At 29.1% G+C, this 12,220-nt stretch overlaps 1 protein-coding gene across 3 annotated transcripts in view; it reads left to right on the plus strand.

Annotated features, from left to right (window-relative positions):
• Positions 1–12,220, plus strand: part of LOC132924000 (protein muscleblind) — a 170,295-nt gene that overhangs the window by 58,918 nt on the left and 99,157 nt on the right. For 2 of the 3 annotated variants that reach the window (XM_060988053.1, XM_060988050.1), the window contains exon 2: positions 4,717–4,778. The exons of the other annotated variant lie outside the window; for it this stretch is intronic. The gene's annotated coding sequence lies outside the window, so the exon portion shown is untranslated. The remainder of the gene's footprint in view (positions 1–4,716; positions 4,779–12,220) is intronic. 3 annotated transcript variants of the gene reach the window in all.

Consider the following 12,220-nt stretch of genomic DNA (forward strand, 5'->3'; position numbering starts at 1 on the left):
AAAAAAATGTATGATAAGATTTCGTATCGCGATAAATATACTACCGTCACCGTCCAGTATCAGATAGCATCACTATTCACTACCTACTATTACCAACATCACAAGTGTAACGATAAATATTTTGCCTCAATTTATCAGAACAAATAAAAGTTTAAGACAATGCGGCTATATGGGTAACCAAAAAACACGATACAATAAAGAAGAAAAAATATTGCATCGTATTAAAAATTTGTTAAACTAATATAATATACTAAACGACAAAATTGTCACAATGTCCCACCAAAGAGAAATCGCATGTCAACTCAAACAATACTATTATCGCATCGATCCTATTATACATTAAACATTAACAATAATCTCATTACTCGGATTTGTATAGACAGTAGCTTGAAAACATTTTTGTTCCTTACAATCTCGGAAACTGCCTTCACGAGCCGCCACTGAGTGTGTATATACCTATATATTATATAATATAGTGTAAACGAAATGTTGCGATTAAAAAAAAATAAAAAATGGCACCGTTCCAGTTGACGTGATCGCCAGTGAACTGTACCTCATAACCCCTTGCATTGCTCACATCGCGATCGCATTTCGAAAAAAAATCGAGATTACCCATTGACAGCTTGCACTCTTCATTCCCCCTTCATCTGCGGTATTCTCGGGCACGCGCTAAATCCGTGAGCCGACAATTCTCACTCTCAAATCTCAAATCTCTCTCTCTCTCTCTCTCTCTCTGATCGTTTGCAGCCCGCCACATATTCACCCGCTGCACCTGATACATCATATCATGTAAGACAGTATATTTTCATCCCAATAATGCTTTTTGAATTTAAGTATTGGATTTTTTTCTGTTTCTGAATATATAGTTATATATTGATATACAAGGAGTGATTGTTTTTATATCGTAAGATACATAATTTTAAATTGTTACAAAACATTTTTGCGAAAAAATATATTTTTTTATATCTTTATCAATATTATTTTTTTATAATTTTTACTTTTTTGAATGACAACATATGTCTTTAATTTCATATTCCAGAACAAAAAATTATTTAGTGTATTTTTATTTGTAAAAATCAAAATTAGAACAAGCAGTTTATTATAGTTATAACTGTAGTAAGTTATAGTGAAGGGAGTTTTGGACAAACATTTTATGAGCTATTCGTGTACTACTCCAAACTTTTCATCAAATCTTTAAATACTTATAAGATATAATCTCATGAACTATTCGTCCAAAATTCAATTTTTATATGTACTGCAGTATTTCAAAACTTAAGAAATATCCTGTTTTGGATTAAGAAATTATAAATGCATGCAGTCACTAAAATAAATAGATAAATGAAAACATAATAGTGATAAAAAATAGTGAAAATATAGTTTTTTAGAAAATTTGTTTTTAACAACTTAAAATTAAGTAAAAAAAATATTTTTAAATACACTAATATAGATTTTCAAATAATGAGTTTCGCATTAAGATCGTTCGGTAAAATATATGTAGGCATATGTTTATTTTTTGGTAGGTGCGTACTTGTAAAATAGTAAAACCACCAAATTTTAATTGAAAAAATAAAAAGCTATTAAAGTTCTAGAAATAATTGATCATATTTGTGTTTTTGTAACTTATAATAGTTATAATATAATATAATGTTGGATTTTTGTAACGAAACAAAATAATTTTAATATTAAGTACATAATATACAAATGAAATATAACAATTTTATTGACGACTAATTGTCAATACCTACTTGCGTTTTTTTTTTTTTGTCCAGTAATTAATACATGCTATATTATTATGTCTTATACGTTTTAAAATATTTTACTTAATATATCATTTAATATTAATATCATAACACGACGGCGGTCAATGGTAAAACAAATTAAGAAAAAAATCGTAATATAAATAAATCAAACAATCTATATATTATTATATTATTAATGATACTCACTGTTTACATATTTAATTTGAATTTGTTCATTTCCTTGAGTTACTAATTTATTCTGAAAATCGATTCAAACGATAAACCAACCCGGTTTAAAAATATAGTGGGTAGGTACTAGGAATATATTATATTTTACTCTTTATATAGCATATTAATAAATAATATTATATTATCATTTATACTAAGTTCAATATGCATAAATAATTGAGTATAGTATAGATATAGATTTATGTCTTGACTGCGCTTGAATGATTCTTGGAATGGTTTAATTAATCAAATCTTATTTTTTCATTGGAAATAACATTATTTAATAAAGTCAATTTAATAATTATATTATAAAACATTTTTCTAAATCATTTTATAGTTCGATGAAGATATTTATAGAATGAGTAATATTGCAATTTAAACAAACAGAATATATGCATTTCGATAAATAAAACTAAATTAATAACTTATAATATAATATGCAGTCGTTCACTGTCAATATTGTTGCGTATTTTTTCACATCAAAATATACCTTAAATGTATTTGAATAGACTGACATATTGGCGTAATGTAAAGCAAACTAAACAAAATAATGTTCATTTTTAATGGTTAAAAACTAATGATTTAGGAATTTACAAAATTAAAAAACGAAATTCATCTTTGGATTTGCTCTTTAAATCCACGCAACTCAAAATTTTACTGCCCACTCATCCTCCACGTCGTGGTATCTCTTATTCAATGCAAACAGACATGATTATAGCTAGGACACATTTTTTTTACCTACCTAGTTAAAATTCGATTTATTGTCTTACATTTTTTTAAATGGCACTGTATACCCATAAATTTAATTATTTTAAAGCTAACCTAACCTTGCCAAGAAATGGAGGATAACCTATATTATTATATTAAGAGTATAAAGTCCATCTGCCAACGTATTTTATAAACCCAGACGACCACATTGTTTAATTGATCACAGATCATTATAATATCAAGCACATACGTCCAATAACCTAATCCAAATTTTCTTGGCCCTAGTATTGTATAAATATATCTATACATATCGTGTACATGGTTATGTATAGGTGGGTGCTAATGTTAGTCGCACAGGAAACGTTTTGTCGGTTTAGGCGCTTTTATAACGGAATAAAAGATCAAACGATAGTCCACTCGAGACGTATTTAATTACTATAAATTGTAATACTTACCTTTATTATAAACGTATAAAAGTATAATGTTATGTAGCCACTCGGTGTCCGGTGTGGCACAAATGCGCCGACCCGGGACAACCGTCCGTAAGTGTGCAGTGTACGCGCGTATACATTATACCTATACGGTATACAGTTTACACGACCACTGCAATGATATATAATATATAACATTATATTATATTATGCACGTCATACAAATAATTATGCAATACGTCGTATATTAATATACCCCGCGAATAAGACACGTCTACAGTGACGGAAAGTCAAACTATACTATATTATACACATAGGTTTAGTTGATTAGTTCATAGTTTGTTACCTTACAATTATTACGATTTATTATTTTGCGAGCGCACGTATATAGCGCCATTAATAACGTGGATTAGATAAGAATGTAAATAATTGTCGGTTATTACACACAAGTTTGCTGTGGAATCGAACAAAAAAATTGTGCATGTCACACTGTTTTTCTACTCTGAAACCGGAGTACGGCTTTGAATACCGTAGTTATTATAGTAGTAAACTAGTTACCACTTACCGAACTACCAAACGATAGAAACGGAACATCGGGACGGAACAAAGTCGAATTGAATTGATTTCGGTTAATATTTTGACGAGTGCCGAAGCGTATTTGAAAGTGCATCGCAAGGCTATGTGAAAATAATTTTTGTTGCAATCATTTATCATAATATGAAAATATAGACTACGTGTAAAAATTAACTCGTCGAGACCGATTACCAAATTTCACATTTATGATTATTTTTCAATTTTTCAATTTCGTACACACACTACTTATACTTATATATCGTGAATATAAGTACTGAATTTCTTACATTTTAAAATCAAATTTAAGGAGAAGATAAATGTCGACATTTTAAAAGTGTAACGATCGATTTTGTGTTAACTTCAGAAGCACTTTAATATGTTTCATATTACTATTATAGTATTATAGTACATATCGGTAGGGTGCACGTTGATCCAAATATTTAAAGGTACGTTTTTTCCACATAAACACGTTCCGTATTGAAATACTTCGTTTTGTACGTGCTTAATACGTTGGGGTATTTCGGTTGATGACACGCTTCACTTTCTATAAAATTCAACTGAATGACCGTGTGCAGCATCTCGCACAATGCACTATGTTATACCTATTGACATAATAATATTGTAGGCTATAAAACGATTTAGTCACCACTTGTGTATTTCAATTTTAAGAGTTTACAACGTTGTCTAGGTACGTGGTAGGTATACCTACACGAAATCAGTTTCGTTCCGAATCTGCGAAATCATATGTTTACGGATTGTGTCAATGGGATACCTATTACTTATATTATTATTGTGTAGAACGAGCTGATAATAACTAACGACAAATACTGCTGCGCAATTTGGGTTTTTTCGACGGGGGTCAGTTTATACAATTTTAAAAATGGAAATTCACTGGTATAGTTGTATTCGCGTACCTTCCGAGAACTCCGTGTCCAGGATATTGACATTATTTTTATTTTATTACATGATATTTATTATAAATGTATTTTTGTCACGAATATTCCAGTATTATGAAAGATGATTTATGTTATTTTCAGATAAGTCCGAAAACCCACGTGTGGTGGTCATCGTCGTCCGTCTTCGCTTGTCTATACTGCAGGTATATATATATATATATTATTATACTCACTTTAAGAAATAAACAAGTTATATACAAATAATATAGTATTATGGGTGTGTACATTCTTGTACTTTTCTACTAGAATATATTATTATTATTATTTTATTTTACTTACTGTCGGTGCCGGGTTATTGACTATGCTGCCCGGGAATAGATTTTAAAATCCCGCCCTTTACAACCCTTGTACTCATGATGAAAAAATAATTTATATTAAAAATAACACTGTTGAAATTGTTTAATTTGTTTAAAAACATGCAAGACATTGGATAGAATAAAAAGTTATTACATATGACAAATAATGCTGATCCGCCCTTTATAAAAAATAAACAATAAAGAAAAAACGTGTTGAATAAAATCGTTCTTTCCAGCTAGTATTATAAATTAGGTATTTTACATTTTTTACGAGTACTAATTTATAAAATTTTGTTATTTTGTTTTAATTATAAATGTATTTTTATTTTACGCTAGTTTTTACCTTTTTGTAGTAACTTTGAATTACAGATGTCATAGGCATAATTAGTTCAGTTTTTTCCTCGGTTTTTTTACGAAGTCAGTACCACTTCACTTTATACGTTTTCCACTCATATTGATTGAAAAAAAAACACTGTAAGTAAATACTAAAAACATTTAATTTTTAGTTATCTGAATTAACGAGACTACGACTATGAGACAATATTGTAATAATAATAAAAAAAAATACTTGATAGGTAGTTATACTAGTTATTTCACATGTACAACACCAGTGGTACCAAAATTTAAACTTATAATTTATACATCACAAAAGTAAATACGTATCTTTGATGTATGTGTGCCGCATTCATTTGGTTGAATGGTGATGTAATGAATTTAAACATATTATTGTAAAGTTAGAAGTAGATTTGTCATATATATTCTCTATAATCACGCAAAATAAAATGATTAACGCTGATGCAAATTTTAGTATCATTTAAATGAATAATAATATATCTCAATAATTTATTTTTCCGTCCATGTGTCATATGATGGATCTGGTTATTTAGGAATGATAAAATCAGAAAAGAATGGGTTAATTGCTTATGCCCAAAATTTTATTGACTCGGGTGGTTATTACTTCATCTTTTCTTTTTAAAATAATTGGAAATTTCCGTTTTTTTTTTTATGGAAGGTTTTATACGTATTTCTTAATTTGTTTGTAAGTGGTACTTAATTTCAACGTTTCCTTTTTTATTTGTGGTTGATAGTACCATTGATTTTAGAATATAAAATCAATAATAGTACCTATTGAGAGTATCCGAGGATGTTGTTAGATTAATTTTGTGAAATATTGAGATGAGTTGACATCAATATTACAACAATAAAATAATAAATATATATACATATTATATACTTATTTATTTAGTAGAAATAATGTTGTAAGGCTTTTACAAAAAATTTAATGAAATTTCATACATATATTATCTGAGTAAGTGATAACAAAATAACTTTAAAAAATAAAACAAAACATATAAAAAGCTTTAAGTAAAAATATACATGTAGGTATAGTTACAAATATAAGTATAAAAAATTACATTAAATTAAAAAATATATAAATTGAAATATTAAACGTGTGCCTAAGAACAAAAACCAGGGTATTGAAATAGTTTATAATTGGAAATTATTTTAGATAAGGGAGCGTTCGTGGAGAAATCGAAGTTAGAAAGGAAAATAAAAAACCTTGATTTTTGGGAATCGAGCGATGGAACGTATAAGATCTGGGGAGTCTTGTTTATGGTAAAAGCATTGAATAGGTGAACCGTTTTAAGTACCTCCGTACTATTACAAATAATAATAATAGTAATAATAATAACACATAGTATGTACGGTTTTCATAATATATTTTAACTTTTATTCATCACGGCTATTATCGTTACATTTGTAAATTTTAATTACAAGCCAATAAGATATACGTACTTGTAACATTATATTTTGCCAATTTCGGTTGCTATTTTTTTTTACGTTGGGTCAATTCTGGAGCAAAAATCCGAATCAAGTATTCAAATCTACGCAATAGTTCATAATTATACTTACATCACGGAGTGGTCGACTCGAGAACTACATTTCTTATTAATGTAAGCTATACGTGTCGTTATCAATATTGCATATTCTAGCCATTACCCACCAATATTATTATTTCATCATTTACGTGCGAATACGAGAACGCGAGTGATTAATGTATAATGAGATCTCCAGACATGCACGTGGTGTAGTGTATGTATATGTGTATAATTTGTATTATATAATGTACTATTATTAAAGCGACGTGGTTTCATGGATGGTAAAATAGGTTTACTGCATACAAAGAATATTATATTGTCGTGTGTCTGCGAGATAAAAGGTTCGCGAACGACCGGATAAACATTGCGCGAACGTCTCGAAAAAAACCAAAATATTCGATGAAACGCACACTTTATCCCCGACGCGGCGTAGAGACAGATATCCGGGTGATTATATTATACTATATATGCATATAAAAAAATAGAGGAAGTCTGTCTGTGTGTTGTTACATCATATTTATTTTTTATTTTTTGTTACCCCACGAATAAATCAAATAATATAATATATACGACGTGTCTGCATCGTATCGTATAGACATATAACGCGACATTATTGTTTTCCCCCGTCATAAACGTTAAAAATCAAATATAAACTATGTCGTGACGAGTATGTTTTCAATAATCCGTTGCGAATACACGTGTTTCCGCGTTCGAACATATACCAATTAACTATTGTTCAAAACGTACATAATATAATAGACTTATCAAACCACACGGCATTGATCGACGAGTTGGGATTTTTCTTCTCCGTATCCCGCGGGAACCAAGTTTTTTTTTTATTATTATTAAACCACATGTCGTGTTCCATAAGTTTGGTTAATAATGATGGAAAAACAATAAGATTAACCTATACCATATGGAAGCTACGCATTGCGGACCCTCAATCTCCGATAAATAATTCCATGTACACCTACCTTGACCGCAATAATGTTTTTATACTCGGACAACAGACTTTTATTTAATCTTCGCAATTATTGTCGTATACAAGTTTTCGGATGGGCTATGAAATTATATTCTGATATCGGAAATTGACTTATAGACCGTAGCCGGCTGCAGTATAACTATGAGGGGTAAATAAATTATGTTCAGTCATTTTATATTGTTACCAAAAATATGTTTATCCTATATATATATAGTTAATATATTATACACCAACACACATGGCGAATGAACCAAGAGAAAGAGAGAGATAGAGAATGATACAGTGGTGAGTATGTTATTATTATTATGTTATTGTTTATTATCATTGTTGTACGCGCAATCAAACGAAAATTGTCGAAAAAGTTTATTATTATTTTTATTTAATTTATATTGAAAACGAAGAAACTATATTGTATTTTATCCGTACACGCAAACATAGTTTTCATTTGAAATTATTATAGAAGGATATTTCTCCTTTCTTCACCCTCTCCCCTTCTTTGCCGCGAATTTTGCAACTTACAGATTTCTATAAAACAACTTAAACTAATTATTAAAGCTCCGAGTACCGTGAAATCTTTTATTCAGTTTACTCGACCCGTGTAGTTGTAATATATATGTGTATCTCGTATATAATATTGTTTATAATATGGCTGTATGTACAACAGACGACGGTGTAATGAGCATATAATAATCGAGTGCTTAAATAAAATTCATATAATGTATTATATTTGGCCATTGAATAAATGTGAAAAATTGTATTTTTAATCAGTGACTTGTCGTTCAGCTATATGATACGAAAATTAATTACGTAATATAAGTACGAGTAGTTTACACATGCAAAATTTTAATTCGTTTTTTCGTTATTATACACGTGTATAATATTATTATTAAACGACGTTGGTACATTTTGACAAAATTATTATTATTCGTCACTAAACGTTAACGATCGCCCGTTCATGACGTACAAAAGACATTCGATTTGATTATGAAGCTCATCAAATCATAACTTTTAGCAAATTACTGGTGAACTTTGTTCGTGTTCAACAAGAAATTATTAAATATTATCAACTCAATAACTCATCTCGTCGAAATATCCACTCATAGATACAAATGTAATATAATGCTCAGTTTATTTATTATTAATTTATATTATGTAAATTATTGCACGAAATAATTTTGCGGTAGCACATTTCCATTATAAGTATATACTATTATGCAATCAATTAATTGTCGTGTTTAAATAATACGATAATGTTATATTAATATATAACATGATGATCGATGATATTATATGTTTTATTTAAATTTCTGTTGCACATATTATGTAGTCCGTTTCATGCACAATTAATTGGATTCAAAAGGTGCTAGGGAAAAAAATGAAACCCATAAGTTTTATTATACGTCAGTCTTTAGTTCCGCGTAGTTTCGATTATTTAATTGAGTGTATTTATGCGACGAGGCAGTTTGGAGTGTGTCATAAAATGGGGCGGTGATCGAGGTCGTGGTATAGCGGATGCAAAAAATATCCAGCTCTCTAAACAAACGCCTCGAAAATCCCTTATGCATAATATTAAATGAGTGAGGAGTATTGTAATAATATAACAATATATTATTAACTTTATCGTAAGTAACATCAAAACAATGCTCAAATATAGACTTTTAAATCTTCATAGTCTTTCGTTTAAATTTTTAGGTTTTTACAACTTAATTTATGGGTTTAGATATTCAAGATTTGGTTCCTAAAATCACAGTAAAAAAGAATAACTCATTTATTTTTAGTTCATAATAGTACTAAAAGTATAAAATCCTAAGTTTAAATAAGATATACCAAAGAATTTATGTAAAACTAAATTGTTTACTTATAATAAAATTTAAGTAAATACTTAACTTTTACCAAAATGTATTAAAAAAAAATAATGTTACAGTGACAATTAGTTTCCTAATTTTTAAAGCTTCATAATAAAATAAAAAATTGCTTTCCAAAATAATATTTTCATAGTAGTTACGTACTATTATAATATATACTAATCGTCCATATAAGATACTAGGCGATGTTGATAATAATTACATTTAATAAAACTTAATAATTCAAAGAAATACAATTATAGAAGCTAAACAAATCGAAAAGACTACCCATTCACCATAACACTAGATGTCACCGAAGACCAGTTTTGATTTTTGTATATAGGGTTAATTAAATATATATTTAAGGATTCGGATTATATTCTGGTTTCAATATCGCTAATTTTGGTGTTGAAAATAAAAATGAAGAGTTCTGCAGCTTCAAATAGAGAATTTCGGTACTAAACGATACGGTCGATATACAGTGATTTTTTGATCCACGACTGGTATATGATATTGTCAGGCTTAAGGCGTATAGATAGTACATGTACTACTTATTATAATAATATACGTCATTATAAAATAAAAAACATAAGTCCTCTCTAATCACTACTGTAACCTACACATAGATAAAAAAAAATTACCCCGCAAAAGACCTAAACAATAGTCATTATAAATAACAACGCACAAAAAATATAATAAAATAGGCGACGATACCGTGACAGACTTACACAATTTGAGCAATAATCATATTATTCGTGTCGTATTTCAACCCGAATCCGTTACTCAATCATTATTACTATCGTTGTCGTTCGCTATAGAGTTCGTGTATATACGCTATAGGTACCTGTGTACGCCTCGCGGTGCGCACATCGCATTAGATTTCGTTTGAATTTATATTGTCGCTGCATTATGTAACAAATTGTGAAAACTGAAAATAAAAACTGAGTAATAAAAAAAAATGTATAATATTGTTATGCGCGTAATGCCGTTCTTAGTTCGCCGGATCACGCCCATTCGCCCCTTCCGACGTTCCATCAGCTGCATGCAAACTGCGGTTCAAAGGACAAGGCAATAACAATTTGATATTATTATTATTATTACTACTATTATTTTAAGAGGACTAGCCCGGCACGTACTTTTCGTCGGTAATGCCGTTTGAATTCGTTAACGTTTTCTCGTGAGCTCGCGCTGCGGACGCGCGTTCGGGGACGTTCCTAGTTGACTATACTCTAAACGAATGGTAATTTCCGAGTTATATATACTTCATATGTTATTACAATACACGCAAGTATTCGAGACTTGAATTAAAGCGTCATTGAAATAAATCGATTTTAAACAGCACACCGAACGATACTGCAGACGTACACAATAATATTATGATTATATTTTATATTATAATATACAAAAATATAATAATAATAATAATAATAATAATAATAATAATAATAATAATAATAATAATAATAATAATAATATGCATTCGAATGGTAGAAATTAAAAAGGGAATACGAAACAACCCGTTCTCCACATACTGACATTTATTATGTACTTATCGATTTGACGTTAAACCTATATAGTTATATTATCTATTGCTGTCGAATTCGCCTGTTGTCTATCAGTCTATATTATTATTCATTAGGTATGTTTCATCCCAGCGTACAGCGCTTCTCTATCCACCATCCATTATCAGATTGAGATCATCGTGGCTAGAAATCTGTTGAATGTAAACGTATCTGAACGTTCTGTTACGTGAGGCCATGAACATATCACTATTTTAGTAAATATTTATCGAACTCGTGTTTGTGGTAAAATGCCAAAAGGCCGCCGCGTTCTCCAAATATAGATGTTAATAAGGGACAAACCGTAAATGTAGTAGAATTTAATTTTTTAGTAATTTAAAGCTAGTTGCTGTACAGTATAATCTGTGCAAAACAGTTGGGAGATACGAATACTTTATTTAATTATATAAATATATTAAATTATATACATGTGATTTTACGTTAACTTTACAATATTATTTATGTGCTTTTATTTGGAAAAAACAAGTCGTATAAGCGTATTCGGTATCGTAACGCGATTGGCCTATTGTGAAAAAGCAGGGCTACAGGGAGAGTTACTATATTTATTATTTTTAACTAAATTAGGTAAAGTTATTCTAAGAAACGTTAACCTGATTAAGCTTTTAAGTTAGTATTCAATGTTAATGAAAAAGTAACATAAATTAAGTAATTAGTTAAAAGTTTATGTATATTTTTTTTAAACTCAATCAAAAACGAAATTAAACAAATTTGCATTATTTTATAGTTTTCATCACAAACAAAATCTTACATTAATTCTGTATACAAATTTTCAACATGACATTGTATTAATTTTGTGTAACTATAAAAGAAAATACTTACCTAAGTCACAGTAAATTAACATTATTGAGTAACTTAGTCATCATTGAAAATTAGTTTAGGCACCTCACGTGCAGCAATAACCAATTCACCACGTTACCAAATTATAGTGAGATATATAGTTATATTAGTTATATAACTTTCAACTAAAAATCCTAAATTTTATAATAGGTAATTTAATTTACGC

Source organism: Rhopalosiphum padi, chromosome 3 (genome assembly GCF_020882245.1).
Source record: "Rhopalosiphum padi isolate XX-2018 chromosome 3, ASM2088224v1, whole genome shotgun sequence".
NCBI lineage: Eukaryota > Metazoa > Arthropoda > Insecta > Hemiptera > Aphididae > Rhopalosiphum > Rhopalosiphum padi.